This window comes from Lepidochelys kempii, chromosome 4 (assembly GCF_965140265.1).
Source record: "Lepidochelys kempii isolate rLepKem1 chromosome 4, rLepKem1.hap2, whole genome shotgun sequence".
Classification (NCBI taxonomy): Eukaryota; Metazoa; Chordata; order Testudines; family Cheloniidae; genus Lepidochelys; species Lepidochelys kempii.
The window spans coordinates 87975577-87991848 of NC_133259.1; the positions used below are offsets into that span (position 1 = coordinate 87975577).

The window sequence follows — 16272 nt, forward strand, 5'->3', positions numbered from 1 at the left end:
GCTCCGACCCCCAGCCTGCCGACCCCCAGCCTGCCCTTGCACATCCACCTTCACCCTCCTAATATGCCTCCTTCATGTGAGAAGGGTGAGGTGCTGATGCAGGATGCAGCTAAACCTTTGTGCCCATTGGGAGTTCCCCGGTGAAAGGGGATTTCTCTGCTGGTGCATCAAAGAATCCTGCCCAGTGTTTGGGCTTCTGTCTGTTACAGAATTCCTCTACTAATCCACAGTTCACTATGCCCATTTTCACTAGCTGAGAGTCTGGCCTGCAGTCTAGAACACTAATGTAACTTTGTTTTAATTTTCATGGGAATGTTCTAAATCCTATTTCATAATAATGAGAACAGCATAAATTACATAGGATACTGTATAATGCTGAACAAATGGAAGGGCAGTTAGGAACACTATCTTCTTAGCTCGACAAGGCACAGCAGGGAAGTCTCAGACATCACACTCCCCAAACAGCAGGAGAATCGATTTTGCCTGACTGGACATCAATATAAATTATTGTTTAACAACTGTTTTTATAGGGACCAGGACTAGTGATTAGGTTGAATAGTGAACTGAGTTCTTTTGGTCTGCAAGGGTTTGTTCAAGATTTTTTCCTGGTTTTGCTTTGTGGGAAGTTCATACCTGTGTTTTGTTTGGAATACTGGATTTGAAAGAATCCAAAACCCCAAAGCAAAGTTATCTGTCTAGGTTGCTATATTGAATTCATCAGACACCTGACAAGTTTTTATTTTTATATTTTAAAGTTTCTCTATCCCCCTCCCCAATAGAGGTTTAAAAAAAATTCTGTGAAAGCTAAAAAGTGCCCAAACTGAAGAATGTTCCCCACCTTCCAGCTGAAACGCTGGGGGGAAAAAAACAAACAAACCCACCCGCAAACCCAAGTTTCACAAAGTTGTCACCCAAACCAGAAAATTCAACCAGCCTCACTTAAATCAAGGTCTAGACTTGTAAATATCACCTGAGTTTTGTGTTGTACCAACATTCAAATACCATCCCAAAAGCTTCACAAAGTTCTGATGATAAAGTATTTTTTTTGGCCATATGAAGTATCTGGGAAAACAAACTTATGCAAAATGTTTTTTAAATTGATGACACTGTAAAAATATCTGAAAAATAGACATAGTTAAAAGTAGTCATTCATTATGACTGTGCTAAATGCAGCTATTTTCATGTTTTGTCAGTGCTATAATGTTATGAAGGGAAGAAGGAGGATCCTGGGAACTACAGGCCAGTCAGCCTCACCTCAGTCCCTGGAAAAATCATGGAGCAGGTCCTCAAAGAATCAATCCTGAAGCACTTGCATGAGAGGAAAGTGATCAGGAACAGCCAGCATGGATTCACCAAGGGAAGGTCATGCCTGACTAATCTAATTGCCTTTTATGATGAGATTACTGGTTCTGTGGATGAAGGGAAAGCAGTGGATGTATTGTTTCTTGACTTTAGCAAAGCTTTTGACACGGTCTCCCATAGTATTCTTGTCAGCAAGTTAAGGAAGTATGGGCTGGATGAATGCACTATAAGGTGGGTAGAAAGCTGGCTAGATTGTCGGGCTCAACGGGTAGTGATCAATGGCTCCATGTCTAGTTGGCAGCCGGTATCAAGTGGAGTGCCCCAAGGGTCGGTCCTGGGGCCGGTTTTGTTCAATATCTTCATAAATGATCTGGAGGATGGTGTGGATTGCACTCTCAGCAAATTTGCGGATGATACTAAACTGGGAGGAGTGGTAGATACGCTGGAGGGGAGGGATAGGATACAGAAGGACCTAGACAAATTGGAGGATTAGGCCAAAAGAAATCTGATGAGGTTCAATAAGGATAAGTGCAGGGTCCTGCACTTAGGACGGAAGAATCCAATGCACCGCTACAGACTAGGGACCGAATGGCTAGGCAGCAGTTCTGCGGAAAAGGACCTAGGGGTGACAGTGGACGAGAAGCTGGATATGAGTCAGCAGTGTGCCCTTGTTGCCAAGAAGGCCAATGGCATTTTGGGATGTATAAGTAGGGGCATAGCGAGCAGATTGAGGGACGTGATTGTTCCTCTCTATTCGACATTGGTGAGGCCTCATCTGGAGTACTGTGTCCAGTTTTGGGCCCCACACTACAAGAAGGCTGTGGATAAATTGGAGAGAGTCCAGCAAAGGGCAACAAAAATGATTAGGGGACTGGAACACATGAGTTATGAGGAGAGGCTGAGGGAGCTGGGATTGTTTAGCCTGCAGAAGAGAAGAATGAGGGGGGGATTTGATAGCTGCTTTCAACTACCTGAAAGGGGGTTCCAAAGAGGATGGCTCTAGACTGTTCTCAATGGTAGCAGATGACAGAACGAGGAGTAATGGTCTCAAATTGCAGTGGGGGAGGTTTAGATTGGATATTAGGAAAAACTTTTTCACTAAGAGGGTGGTGAAACACTGGAATGCGTTACCTAGGGAGGTGGTAGAATCTCCTTCCTTAGAGGTTTTTAAGATCAGGCTTGACAAAGCCCTGGCTGGGATGATTTAACTGGGAATTGGTCCTGCTTCGAGCAGGGGGTTGGACTAGATGACCTTCTGGGGTCCCTTCCAACCCTGATATTCTATGATTCTATGATTCTATGAGTGGAGTATGAATGTGCACGTGAATGATGTATAAAAAAACCCTGATAAGAGAAATGAAAAATAAGTTTCCTTCATTTTTTTTCTATTGTAACAAAGGTGAGTTTTTACAAGTTATAATTTGTGTTTATTTTTTTAACTGGGGAACTAAACAACGAAAGTATAAGAGCATTTGAGTTTATGAAAATGATTCATGAGTAGCCAGGAAGAAGAGACAATGCACATATCTCTACTAAGCTTACATCAGGGTTTGGAGTTTGAGCTGAAGGCAGAGCAGGACTAGAATTTGGAAGCAAAGAAATCTCAAATTATTCTTGTGAGATTTTGGCCCCAACTAGTACAGATGGTGTAGGATTAACTAATTTGGTATGATTTCTGTCATATTGGACCACATCCAAACTGGGACTAAAAATAGGTTACTTGTGGTTTTGGAGCTAACCTAGCACCAAAACGTTGGTGGGTGTTTTGGATCATGGATTTGAATCTTAGCCCTCTTTAATCTAGGGGGATGGAGTCAGATTTGAGATTCTGGACTAGGCCCATCTATAGTGCATAAGCACAAAGTCAATGATATCTTTAGGAAACAATGGATGGTGCTCATAAGTAACCAAATAATACATCTACCCTACACTTTTCTCTCCCCTCCCCCCGACCACACAAACAGCAATATTTTTGTGATGGTCCAAAAAAATGTAATGGGAGAGAAATACAGATTCCCAGCTGCATTGTACTCCTTTAAATTACATAGAAATCGGAGCCATGTGGTGAACATATCACCAGAGTAGATGTTTTAAAAATAGTAAAGCAAATTTAAATAAGGAGACAATGATGCAGTGTTCAGAAGCAGGAATGCAAAGGAGTTTCTTCTATTCATTATCTCTCGCTTACTTCGTTAAATATTATGTAATACTTTAAGGTAAATATAGAGTAATTACTTTGGTAATGATAAAAATCACTTTAGAAATAAGGAAAACATTCGCATTTTAAAGCCAGTTTCTATGACGAGAGTGAATATCATTGATCAACAGTTTCTATCTAGTGCCATATCTTGAACAGATTAGTATCAGGGGGTAGCCGTGTTAGTCTGTATCCACAAAAACAACAAGGAGTCCAGTGGCACCTTAAAGACTAACAGATTTATTTGGGCATCAGCTTTTGTGGGTGAAAAAACACTGAAGTGCTTTTTTACCCATGAAAGCTTATGCCCAAATAAATCTGTTAAGGTGCCACCCGACTCCTTGTAGTTTTTGAATAGATTAGTTATTTTCAGTCACATAAAATGCTAACAGAAAATTAAATATTCACATAAACTACACTGGAGATGCAGAAGAGTGGTATTATATAGCCATAGCATATACATTGTATTATACTCTATTCCTGACTTATAGAATTCAGTGTACTGAGAGAACTGGGAGGGTACAGAATATAAGAACATAAGAATGGCCAAACTGGGTCAGACCAATGGTTCATCTAGTCCAGTATCCTGACTTCCAACAGTGGCCCATGCCAGATGCTTCAGAGGGAATGAACAGAACAGGGCAATTTTGAGTGAACCGTCCCATCATGCAGGCCCAGCTTCTGGCAATTGGAGGTGTAGCAACACCCAGAGCATGGGATGGTGTTCCTGACCATTCTTGGCTAACAGCTATTGATGAACCTATCTGCCATGAATTTACCCAATTCTTTTTTGACCCCAGCTATACTTTAGTCCTTCACAACATCCCATGGCAACAAGTTCCACAGGTAGGCTGGGCATTGAGTGAAATAATACTTCCTTGTGTTTGTTTTAAATGGGCTGCCTATTAATTTCATTAGGTGATTCCTAGTTCTTGTGTTATCTGAAGGGGTAAATAACACTTCCCTCTTCACTTTCTCCACACACTTCACGATTTTATAGACCTCTGTCATAACCCCCCTTAGTCATCTCTTTTATAAGATGAACCATCCCAATCTTTTTAATCCATATGCCTAAACATTTTTGTTGCTCTGATCTGTACTATTTCCAATGTTAATGTATCTTTTTTGAGATGGGCTGACCAGAACTGCATGAAGTATTAAAGAAGTGGGCACACCATGAATTTATATTGTGGCATTATGATATTTTCTGTTTTACTATGTATCCCTTTCCAAATGTTCCTAACACTGTTAGCTTGCTTGACTGCCACTGCACACTGAGTGGATGTTTTCAGGGAACTATCCATGACGACTCCAAGATCATGGTAACAGCTAATTTACATTCCGTTGTTTTGTATGTATAGTTGGGATTTTTTCCAATATGTATTACTTTACACTTATCAATAAGGCTACGATTTAGTCACGGATGTCGCCGAAGTCATGGAATCCGTGACTTCCAGCAACTTCCGTGACTTCAGCCTGCAGTGGTCAGAAGCTGCGGGCAGCAGACAGTGGGGGCCCCCCAGCTGCAGGCAGTGCGGGAGCCCTGCAGCTCCCAGCCATCACTGAGGGGGAACCCCCGAGCTCCCAGATGCTGCGGGTGGCGAGGGAACCCCTGAGCTCCCCACTATTGTGGGCAGCAGGGGAGCCCCCAAGCTGTGGGCAATGGGGGAACCCTGCAGCTCCAGGCAGCCATGGGCCCCCTGAGCTGCGGGTGGCTGGGGTACCCTGCAACTCCTAGCCATGGGCAGCAGAGGACCCTGGAGCTCCAACACCCAACCCACGGTGGGGGCCCCTAGAGCTCCTAGCTCCACTGCAGGCTGTGAGGGGACCCGCAGATCCCCATTTTGTCACAGATATTTTTAGTAAAAGTCATGGATAGGTCACGGCTTCCATTAATTTTTCTTTATTGCCCGTGACCTGTCCATGACTTTTACTAAAAATATCTGTGACAAAATCTTAGCCTTACTTATCAACACTGAACTACATCAGCCATTTTGTCTCTCAGCCACACTGTTTTGTGAGGTTCCTTTTTAAAATCTTTGCAGTCAGCATTGGCCTTAACTATTTAGTAATTCTGTAGTGTCTGCAAATTTCACCACCTCACAGTTTACCCCCTTTTCCAGATTGTTGATGAATATGTTGAATAACATAGGTCCCAGTATAGATCCCATGGGGGATCCCTTTGTGAAAACTAACCATTAATTCCTACTCCTTGTTTCTTATCTTTTAATCAGGTATTGATCCACAAGAGAACCTTCCCACTTATCCCACGACTGCTGACTTTGCTTAAGAGCCTTTGGTAAAGGACCTTGACAAAGGCTTTCTGAAAATCCCAGTACAATATATCAACTGGATCACCCTTGACCACATGCTCGTTGACCTCTCTGAAGAATTCTAATAGATTGGTGAGGCATGATTTCTCTTTACAAAAGCTGTGCTGACTCTTCCCCACTATATCGCGTTCATCCATGTGACTGATAATTCCGTTCTTTACTACAGTTTCAACCAATTTGTCTGGTACTGAAGTTAGGTTCATCAGCCTCTAACGGCCAGGATTGCCTCTTTTTGTTTTAAAACAGTCATCTGGTACAGAGGTTGATTTAAGTGATAGGTTACATACCACAGTTACACACCATCTGGTTGTAGTGATTTATTACTGTTAAATTAAACAGTTTGTTCCAAAACCTCATCTGACACCCCAGTTTGGGATAGTTCCGTCACCTAAATGGAATGGCTCAGGTATGGGAATCTGCGTAGCCAACAGTCTTGGATAGTTTAGACCCAACAAATCCTGCATCTTGGCAAGGGGTTAGACTAGATGACCCTTGTGGTCCCTTCTAATGCCAGGGTTCTATGATTCTACCCTAAATTTTTCATCAAGTTTAAAAATCCTATATATAAAATAGAAAGACAATAGCTGAGATAGGCTCAAAAAAAGCCCTGGATTTAAACACCTCTGAACTTTGAGTGTACAGGGGTTAGGAATCAGCTTCTAGATGTAAATTCAAGGCTGACTTCTTTTTCGGTACCTGTTTGAGCCCAACACCTGCATAGAATCACTCTCCAGTTTTAGAGATTTAAAATCCACATGTGAGTTTTGCAGCTTGAGCCTATCTGTAGTAGATAGTAATGGCTGTGGTATGTTCCTATTTTCAACTTGGCCGCAGTCATTAGCATGACTTTAAACCAATGACAAACTTTGGTCAGGTATTTTTTTATTGTCAAAGGTCAGCTATCGTGACAAAGGCCAGTAGTGGTCAAATGTCTAGCCCCTAATTTTGTGCTGTGCAAGTTTTCCAATTCACAATCATTTTGTCAATGCACCTGCAATATTCCTGCTATTCCTGTCCTTGGCCTCTCTTAAGCAGAGAAAAACAACCTTGCTGAATCATACAGTGGACAAATGATGACTGGGATGAAGCCACCAACCTCATGTTGTAACCCCTCAGGATATGTCTGCAATGCAATCTGAAGTATGACTGCAGCATGGGTTGGCATATCCACGTACTAGCTTTAATCTAGCTAGCACAGTTAAAAATAGCTGTAACGATGTGGTGGTACAGGATTCAGCATGATCTACCAATTAGAGTACACACCCAGAGTCCCCACTGAAGCCCATGCCACCATGTCTTCACTGCTATTGTTAGCCATTCTAGCTAGATTAAAGCTAGTGTGGAAATGCCACCCCACACTGCATGTAGACGTACTCCTACAGGATTTGGATTTACGCATCCAGACGTAAAAGGCTAGTAAACTAGCCCACTGAATCTCCTAATACACAATGACTTTTAATAAATCTTCAATAGAAATAAAAATTCAAGAGTGGGATCCTCTAAGACAGATTCACTTATGTAATAGCGTCTCCCTCTCCCTTACCCTCTCCCTCTGCCCTGCCTGTCTATTTCGCTTTTCTCAGATTGGGTGATGGTGGGAGGCAGGTTTCTTAGGAGAAAATCAGAAGTATGCTTCTCCAGTCAAGAGACTGACACATATACAACATACAGCTCTACATAGAGAAGTGTAGTCTATTTTGTACTGCTGTGTTAAAATTGTGTGTATAGTACTATCACCATGCTGCATCTGACTGACGGAAGGCTCTAGGGGTAAACAGTAGTTCTGATCTAGCAGAGCTACAGAGGAGACCCACTGCTCTAGCTTTAGTCCATAAAATGTTTATTGCTTACTTTGCTGATCTATGTACCAAGTGATTCAAATTGGGGAAAATATTTGTCTTAAACCTCAAATCTACTTGCAATGATTTTTGGGTGTGGAGTTGGGCAAATACAGTACTGCTAAAAGTAATAACACTAGCTAAAAATTTCTAAATTAATTTGCTTAAGCTACGCTTATGCTCCTTTTGTGTTCACTTTTCATGGATATTTTTTCAGTTGATCTTTTCTGGTGCAAATGGTGAATAAAAGAGAATTTCAAAGTCTCCTTTGTGAATATTCACAGAAACCAAATTCTGATTAGTATAGGAAAGTATTTGGCTTGCACACTCGTTCAGTCAGGGAAATGAACCAATACCATGGGATTTAACTGACAAACTGCAACCAAAAACCACAGCTCAAATAGTGGATATCAAATATCTGCAAAACTCTTCACTAGCCAAAGAGAGTTTAAAAAGAAATTAAAAAGAAATTCAAATAAATAATGTGTTCAAAGAAATCAGAATCTGTTCACAGACATTCCACAAGCAAAAAGGAGGCTAATTTCATTGTATTAAAACTACTTGCTGTGAATTATTTGCACAGGTCTATTGGGTGTGGGGTTGACACACCCAACACATTTGTTGACACAAATCTCAGACCATGCTTACAACAGTTCAGCAAACATAAGCCTCCCTCCTCCCAGTTGGTCTTCCCCACCCCAGAGAATCTTGGGACCCAGACTTTGGATCCTTCTTTCTAAATGAAGTTGATTTTATCAAGGGGTCCTGAGAATACTTGTGCGGATTGTCCAGAGATTCCTGTTGAGCTAAAGAAGGGGAGTAGGGGACTCCTTAGGTGGGTAACAGACAGATTTCTTCAGGGGATGGAAAATTGTTGACTGTTAAGGTTCTCCTTGGAGAATCAAGCCTGTCAGACTAGACTGTGCAGAGGCAGGTTCACTTCCAGCTCCTGTGAATCAAACTACAACATTCAAGCTTACAAACCTCTGTCTGCAATGTCCACAGAGCCTTAGCAGAGACTTTCCAGAGCAGAGAGAGCTGAACTTTCCATGGGGCAGAGATCGTGTCTTTGTTTATGATGTTTGCACAGCATCAAGTTCAATAAATAGTAAAATTAATTTAAGAATAAGAAGTGGCAAATCACAGTTCTAGAATAGAAGTTCTGTGATGGGTGATTTCTAGAGACTTGTGTAAAGCCTTACAAACAACTTTACTATTACTTTGTAATAAGTGCTGTTACAGTTTGCACGCAGCAGTTAAGGACATAGGTTAATAAGTATCTGCTGAGGTTTGTAAACTTGAGAAAGGCAAGATGGAGGCAGATAAAAGGTTCTTCTCTCCCCTCAAGGGAGCCAGGTAGGGTGAGCTATGTCGAAGTAGCTTCTCTTCCTACCAGGGAATTGTAAAATGAGATGGTGGAACATATTAACATTCACATGCCAGGATGCTGAGTGAATGATGTGTACTTGATGATTCCAATGCCTGGTTAGAACAGAGAACCGGCAGGCAGGAGTCCCAGATTCTGTTTCTGCTCTGCTACTCAAAATGAAATCATATAAAGTCATTTAAGATCTCTGGGTCTTAGTCACACCTGAATAAAACAGGGATAAAAAAAAAACTTACATAAATCATGAAGGCAGGGGGCAATACTCATTGTAAACAAAATTAATACAGAGCTAATGATAAAAGGTTAACCAATCCCAAATAGGTCATTTAAAGGAAACAAATATAGATTATGAAGAAGATTTGTTAGCACTTGAATGGAAAGTTCACGTGTGTTTATAAAGATTAAATAGCAATTTAAAAAAAATTAATATTTTGCATTTTAGTGTTTTCTCATCTGAGGATCTCAAAGCACTTTACAAACATTAATGAATTTAGACACAACCTCTCTGTGTGTCTCAGGGAATAGCACCTGTGCTATCTCCTACCAGAGAAGAGTGATCCTCATCTGTTTTATACACTATCAAAACATGTTTAGGAGTATTTTACCCAGTATTCTCCCCTCTCTGCCTGATAGTTACTGAGGACAGTGGGAGCCAGTTTGGGTGGTCCATCATGTGCCAGGCCAGCCAGAGATGGTTCAGGATGTGGAAGAGGTTCCCTATGCCTAGAGCAGGAGCCAGTCAAAATTTGTCCAGAGGGTTTGCTGTAGAGCCTGCGATGCTAGGTACTGGCAGGTAGTTTAATCTCTTTTGTGAAAATAGACACAGCAATAAAAAGAAACCTATCTATTCCCACTTCTTTTCTTGTCTCCACCTTTCCAAAGTGACTTCTTTGCTTTCTTTTCTTCCTAAAAGATTAACAACAAATAAAGCTAGTACAAACAACTAAAAGCTGTGGGGTTTGTTCCAAAATAACTGAGGAAACATGACAGTGTTAGTGGTGATGGGCAACACTGCCCAATTTTGTGGAAAAACTGAAACTTTAATTAAAATTTTAAATGTATTTGATCTCTATTGGTTCTTATTCCTTCGAAACCAGGCATAGAGCTGTATCCTAGTCTTACAACAGTCTACATAAAAAGCAGTGGCAAAGTCAGTACAAACTAAAATTTCATAGATAGGGCTGTCAATTAATTGCAATTAACTCAGGCAATTAACCCAAAAAATTAATTGTGATTAAAACAATTAATCGTGATTATTCGCAGTTTTAATCACTCTGTTGAATAATAGAACCTCATTTAACATTTACTAAATATTTTTGGATGTTTTTCTACATTTTCAAATATATTAACTTCAATTACAATACAGAATACAAAGTGTACAATGCTCAATTTATATGATTATTTTTATTACAAATATTTGCACTGTAAAAATGATAAAAAGAAATATTTTTTCAGTTCCCTCATACAAGTACTGTAGTGCAATCTCTTTATTGTGACAGTGCAACTTAAAAATGTAGCTTTTTTTGTTGTTACATAACTGCACTGAAAAACAAAACAGTGTAAAACTTTAGAGCCTACAAGTCCACTCAGTCCTACTTCTTGTTCAGCCAACCATTAAGACAAGCAAGTTTGTTTACTTTTATGGGAGATAATGCTACCCGCTTCTTATTTACAATGTCACCTGAAAGTGAGAACAGGAGTCCCATGGCACTTTTGTAGCCGGCATTGCAAGGTATTTATGTGCCAGATATGCTAAACATTCATATGCCCCTTCATGCTTCGGCCAGAGGACATGCTTCCATGTTGATGATGCTCGTTAAAAAAATAATGCGTTAATTAAATTTGTTACTCAACTCCTGGGGGAGAATTGTATGTCCCCTGCCCTGTTTTACTCGCATTCTGCCATATTATTCATGTTATAGCAGCCTCAGATGATGACCCAGTACGTTGTTCATTTTAAGAACACTTTCACTGCAGATTTGACAAAATGCAAAGAACGTACTTGTGATAAATGAAGGGGGGGGGGTGGGGTCTGGCTCCCTTTTATGGGCACCCAACCAGCCAGCTAGCTGTAAAATCCCTCTTGGTAGCTGTTCTCTGCTTGCTTTACCTATAAAGGGTTAAAAGTCCCCCAGGTAAAGAAAAGGAAGTGGGCACCTGACCAAAAGAGCCAATGAGAAGGTTGAACTTTTTAAAATTGGGAAAGAAACTTTCCCTTTGTCTGTTGTTCTCTCTGGGCTGCAGGGACATGGAGCAGCAATGCTATAAGCAGGAATGATGTGTAAGGTTTGAACCAGGTATGAAAATTATCTTCCATACCTAGAAGGAATTATTGGGACAGGAAATGTTTAGATAGACTCTATCAGGTTTATTTCTTTATTTTGGCTTGTGGATCTCCTCTGTGCTAATCCCAGATGCTTTTGTTTGCTTGTAGCCTTTAAGATGAACCCCCAAGAAAGCTATTTTGGGTGCTTAATTTTTGGAATTGCTCTTTTAAAATCTAGCAAAAGCCTAAGTTCCAGATGTATTTTCTTCCTTTTTGTTTTTAATAAAATTTACCTTTTTAAAGAACAGGATTGGATTTCTGGTGTCCTAAGAGGTTTGTGCATGTTGTTTAATTAACTGGTGGCAACAGCTAATTTCCTTTGTTTGCTTTCTCAGGTCTTTCCTGGAGGGAGGGTGAAAGGGCTTGAGGGTACTCCACAGGGAGGAATTCCCAAGTGCTCCTTCCTGGGTTCAAGGGGTTTTTTTGCATTTGGGTGGTGACAGCGTTTACCAAGCCAAAGTCAGAGAAAAGCTGTAACCTTGGGAGTGTAATACAAGCCTGGAGTGGCGAGTATTCATTTTTAAAATCCTTGTGGGCCCCCACCTTCTGCACTCGAAGTTCCAGAGTGAGGATTCAGCCTTGTCAGTACCAATGTGAGATTTCTAAGGACAGATACAGCACTCGATCCAAGATTTAAGAATCTGAAGTGCCTTCCAAAATCTGAGAAGGATGAGGTGTGGACCATGCTTTCAGATGTCTTAGAAGAGCAACACTCCAATGCAGAAGTAGTTCCACAAGGGGAACTACACAAAAATGAGGAGGTTAGTTAAACAGAAATTAAAAGGTACAGCACCAAAAGTAAAATCCCTGCAAGCTGAATGGAAACTCTTAAAAGACACCATAATAGAGGCAGTGTTATCTCCCTTAAATGTAAACAAACTTGTTTGTCTGAGCGACTGGCTGAACAAGAAGTAGGACTGAGTGGACTTGTAGGCTCTAAAGTTTTACATTGTTTTATTTTTGAATGCAGGTTTTTTTGTCCATAATTCTACATTTGTACGTTCAGTTTTCATGATAAAGAGATTGCACTACAGTACTTGCAATGGGGGAAATGAAAAAGACTATTTCTTTTGTTTTTTTACAGTGCAAATATTTGTAATCAAAAAGAAATATAAAGTGAGCACTTTATATTTTGTACTCTGTGCTGTAATTAAAATAAATATATTTGTAAATGTAGAAAACGTCCAAAATATTTAAATAAATGGTATTCTATTATTGTTTAATAGCGCATTTAATCGCATTTAATTTTTTTAAGTGCTCGACAGCCCTATTCATAGACAATGATTTGTTTATACTGCTCTGTATACTATACATGGAAATGTATGTATAATATTCCTATTCCAGTTGATTTATTTTATAATTATGTAATAAAAATGAGAAAGTAAGCAATTTTTCAGTAATAGTGTGCTATGACCCTTTTTTCTTGTTTAATTTTTATGTCTGATTTTGTAAGTTTTTAAGTGAGGTGAAACTTGTGGGTACACAAGACAAATCATACTCTTGAAAGGGTTATAGTAGTCTGAAAAGGTTGAGAGCCACTGCTTTATAGTACACACCTTACAACATGCACATTATATATAAAGATATACATTTAACTAAACTAGCAATACAATACAACAACAATAATGATAAAAACCCAGATTTGTACAATGAAGCTTTCTGTTGGAACGTTAGGCCTGATTTTGACTGCATTTCCATCAGCATAAATCTGACACAACTCCACTGATGGCAAAGGACTCACACAGGCAAAAACTGTCACAAGTAAGCTCAGAATCAGGCTCCTTCCCATTTGTTGACCACCTGTGATTTTAATTTTGCAATCTGTTTTAATACTGTAGTTTTTAATTTAACAGTGTGGATGAAACCACAGTCACATTCTTGATCATTCCATTGATTGCTTCAGGAAAAAAACTGGCTGTGAAATCCTTAACAAACATCACACCCATCACAATCTCTCTACCGCCAAGAGGACAGCTATACAGTCCCTGAAATCTAACCACCAGATAGCCATCAAACCAGCAGACAAAGGGGGGGCACCACTGTAGTCCTCAACCATGATGACTATGTTAATGAGGCCAACTGACAATGCTGACACCACCTACTATAAAGAACTCAAAGAAGTCCCCACACCACAATTTACGCAGGAATTTAAGGATATCATCAAATCCTTCCTCAAATAACTCCAAGAGGAACTCTACAAATTCATCCCACACAAACCCACCCCACAGTCCTTCTGCATGTTTTCCAAGCAAACCATCACATGTGGCCACAGCACTCTTACCGAAGAAATACTAGGACTCACAGAAACTATTCTCAAACTACTCACCATACAAAGGGCCAGCTTCCTCCAAGAGGCAACTGATTTCCTCCACAAACTTTGCATCAGTAACAACCTCTCTCAGAACACCATTCTTGCCACGATGGATGTCACTTCCCTATACACCAATATCCCTCACAATGATGGCATAAATGCCTGCCTCAAATATTTACAAGACAATGGACAACCCTCAGATATCCACTCCAAACACATTGCCGAACATCCATTTCATCCTCACCCATAAGAATTTTACATTCAACAACAAAACACTTTGTCCACACCATGGGAACAGCCATGGGTACTAGGATGACTCTCCAATATGCCAACCTTTTATGGGTCACCTTGAAGAAGAATTTCTGGACAAACACACCATGAAACCAATGATATGCCTGAGACAGATCAACGTATTTTCACCCTATGGACAAATGACAAACTCCCTCACAGATTTCCACACAACTTGAACCACCACCACCTGTCCATTAAACCCTTTCTGGAACACTGCCACACTAGCATCAACTTCAACAGTGGAATCCAACAGACAACTGTATACAAGACACCCATGGATCACGACACCTACCACCCCAAACACACCAAGAAATCGGTTATCTACACCCAAGCATTCAAATTCCACATAATATGCTCAGAGGAAAAAGTCCAGGATATAAAACTTAACACACTCAAAACTACCTTCACCAAACAAGGACACTCTACCAGAGAAGTAGGTCACATAATGGAACAGGCCATCCAAATGCCTTGAGAGAACCTGCTTCAATATAGAAATAAACCCCCTCCAACCGCACACCCCTAGCTGTCACCTACCACCCACACTGGAACCTATATGGGGTATCATCAAACACCTATACCCATATTGATGGAGACCCCATCCTGAAAGAAATCTTTCCTGAACCCCCTCTTCTGGCCTTCAAACAACCCCCCAGTCTTTCCAAGCTCATAATCAGAACCAAGCTCCTCACAGACCAGGACGCCAAATCTGGTGGTACCAGACCCTGCCGGAACAACAGATGCAAAACCTGCAGACATATCTGCACTGCTACAATGAGCAATACCCCCCCCCCCCCCCGCACAACACACCTTTTAAGATCCATGGGTCCTACGCATGCCCATCACAACATGTGGTATACCTCATCCAGTGTATTAAATGCCCCAGCCACAACCAGGTGGGTGAAACCAGACAATCACTAAGCTCTCCAATGAACTCTCTCAGAAAAATGCCAAAAGACAAAACCAGCATATCACCTGTGCAGGAACACTTTTCACAAAGTGCATTTATAATCCCCATCTTGCAAACAGAAGGTATGAGACACTAGCACCCCATGGTGATGGGCTTTGACCAGAAATGAGCACAGGGACATAAGGTTCTGGGCTACCAGAGCATGCCGGCTCTACTGACCCTGCTATCATTTCGGCACATGCCTCTGCCTCTACTTTTGACATTTCTGTCCCCGGCCTGAGCCCAGCACTTTGTGCAGCTTCTTTGGTAATTTCATTATTTTTTCTCCTCCCCATCACTTCTGCTACACATGGAGCTTCTGACACATTGCCCTTGGATTTTATGTTAATAACGTTTTTCCTTATTATTGAATTTATAACAGAAAAAGTTGCTAGGTTGACAGCCCTAAAGACTGCAGCTCTATCAACAGATCAGGCAGATCACACGCCGCAATGTGACAAGCTTCCCCCACACTTCCCACCTGCAGGCTTCATTCCTGACCTGAAGGTACCACCTCGAGGGCAAAGAGAGTAGAGCAGAGTCTCCATGTCCAGTCAGTTCAGGTACTAACTAGGGTACCCATTGTGCTGGTGATTTGATGTCTGTCTGTCTGTCCTTAAGTTTTACTAATCCATGAAAGTAGGTTTGAATTTGTTTGGTTTAACCCTGGACTTTCTTTTTTCTATTCATCTACACATGGAACCAATAATTGACATGTGCAAGAAGTTAAACACTTAGATTCTACAGTATAAGAATATGACTAGAAAGGCACACTGACACTCAAATATGCAGTGTACCACTTATCATTCAGTGCGATGAAATTTAAACAGGAACAACATTCATTACATCTACAATGATTCTTATGGATTCAGTTTAAAACAAACAAATTTAACAAACACATGTATGTTTTTACCTCAAACCATTGTTTGTTTCTTCATCTGAAGAGAGGGTGCCATTGCATACATTCCCAAAAGAGTGGCTGGGTTTCAATTTGGCTTCCACACAGTCTGATGTTGTCTCTCTCTTTTTCCTTTTACCAAAAAACTTCTTGAAAGGCTGGAATTTGCCTGCCCTTTTCTTGTCTGCAGATCACAAGACAAACACATATGGTAGCTTATCAAGAAGGTACTTTGGTGTGTGCGAGAAAATCACAACAGCTAGCACTTGCAAAGGAAAAATGAGGTCAAAGAGCAATCACCAGCCTGAGCAAACCCTGTACTTGGAATTTAAATGCACGGCTGCAACTCACTGTCAAGGCACAATATTGACAGAGCAAAACAAAGAGCATTAAAACACCTGCTCTCTGGATTAAAGATTCATGCTAAGGTGTCAGTGCGGTCA

The 16272-nt window shown here is 40.8% G+C and overlaps 1 protein-coding gene across 2 annotated transcripts in view; it reads right to left on the reverse strand.

Moving 5' to 3' along the window:
- The window catches only part of CRACD (capping protein inhibiting regulator of actin dynamics), a 70501-nt gene extending 54488 nt beyond the window's left edge, over positions 1 to 16013 (reverse strand). Inside the window, exon 1 of one of the 2 annotated variants that reach the window (XM_073341966.1) lies at positions 15845 to 16013. The gene's annotated coding sequence lies outside the window, so the exon portion shown is untranslated. The remainder of the gene's footprint in view (positions 1 to 15844) is intronic. The other variant, XM_073341965.1, reaches the window with a different exon arrangement.
- Between the last annotated feature and the right edge of the window lie 259 nt (positions 16014 to 16272).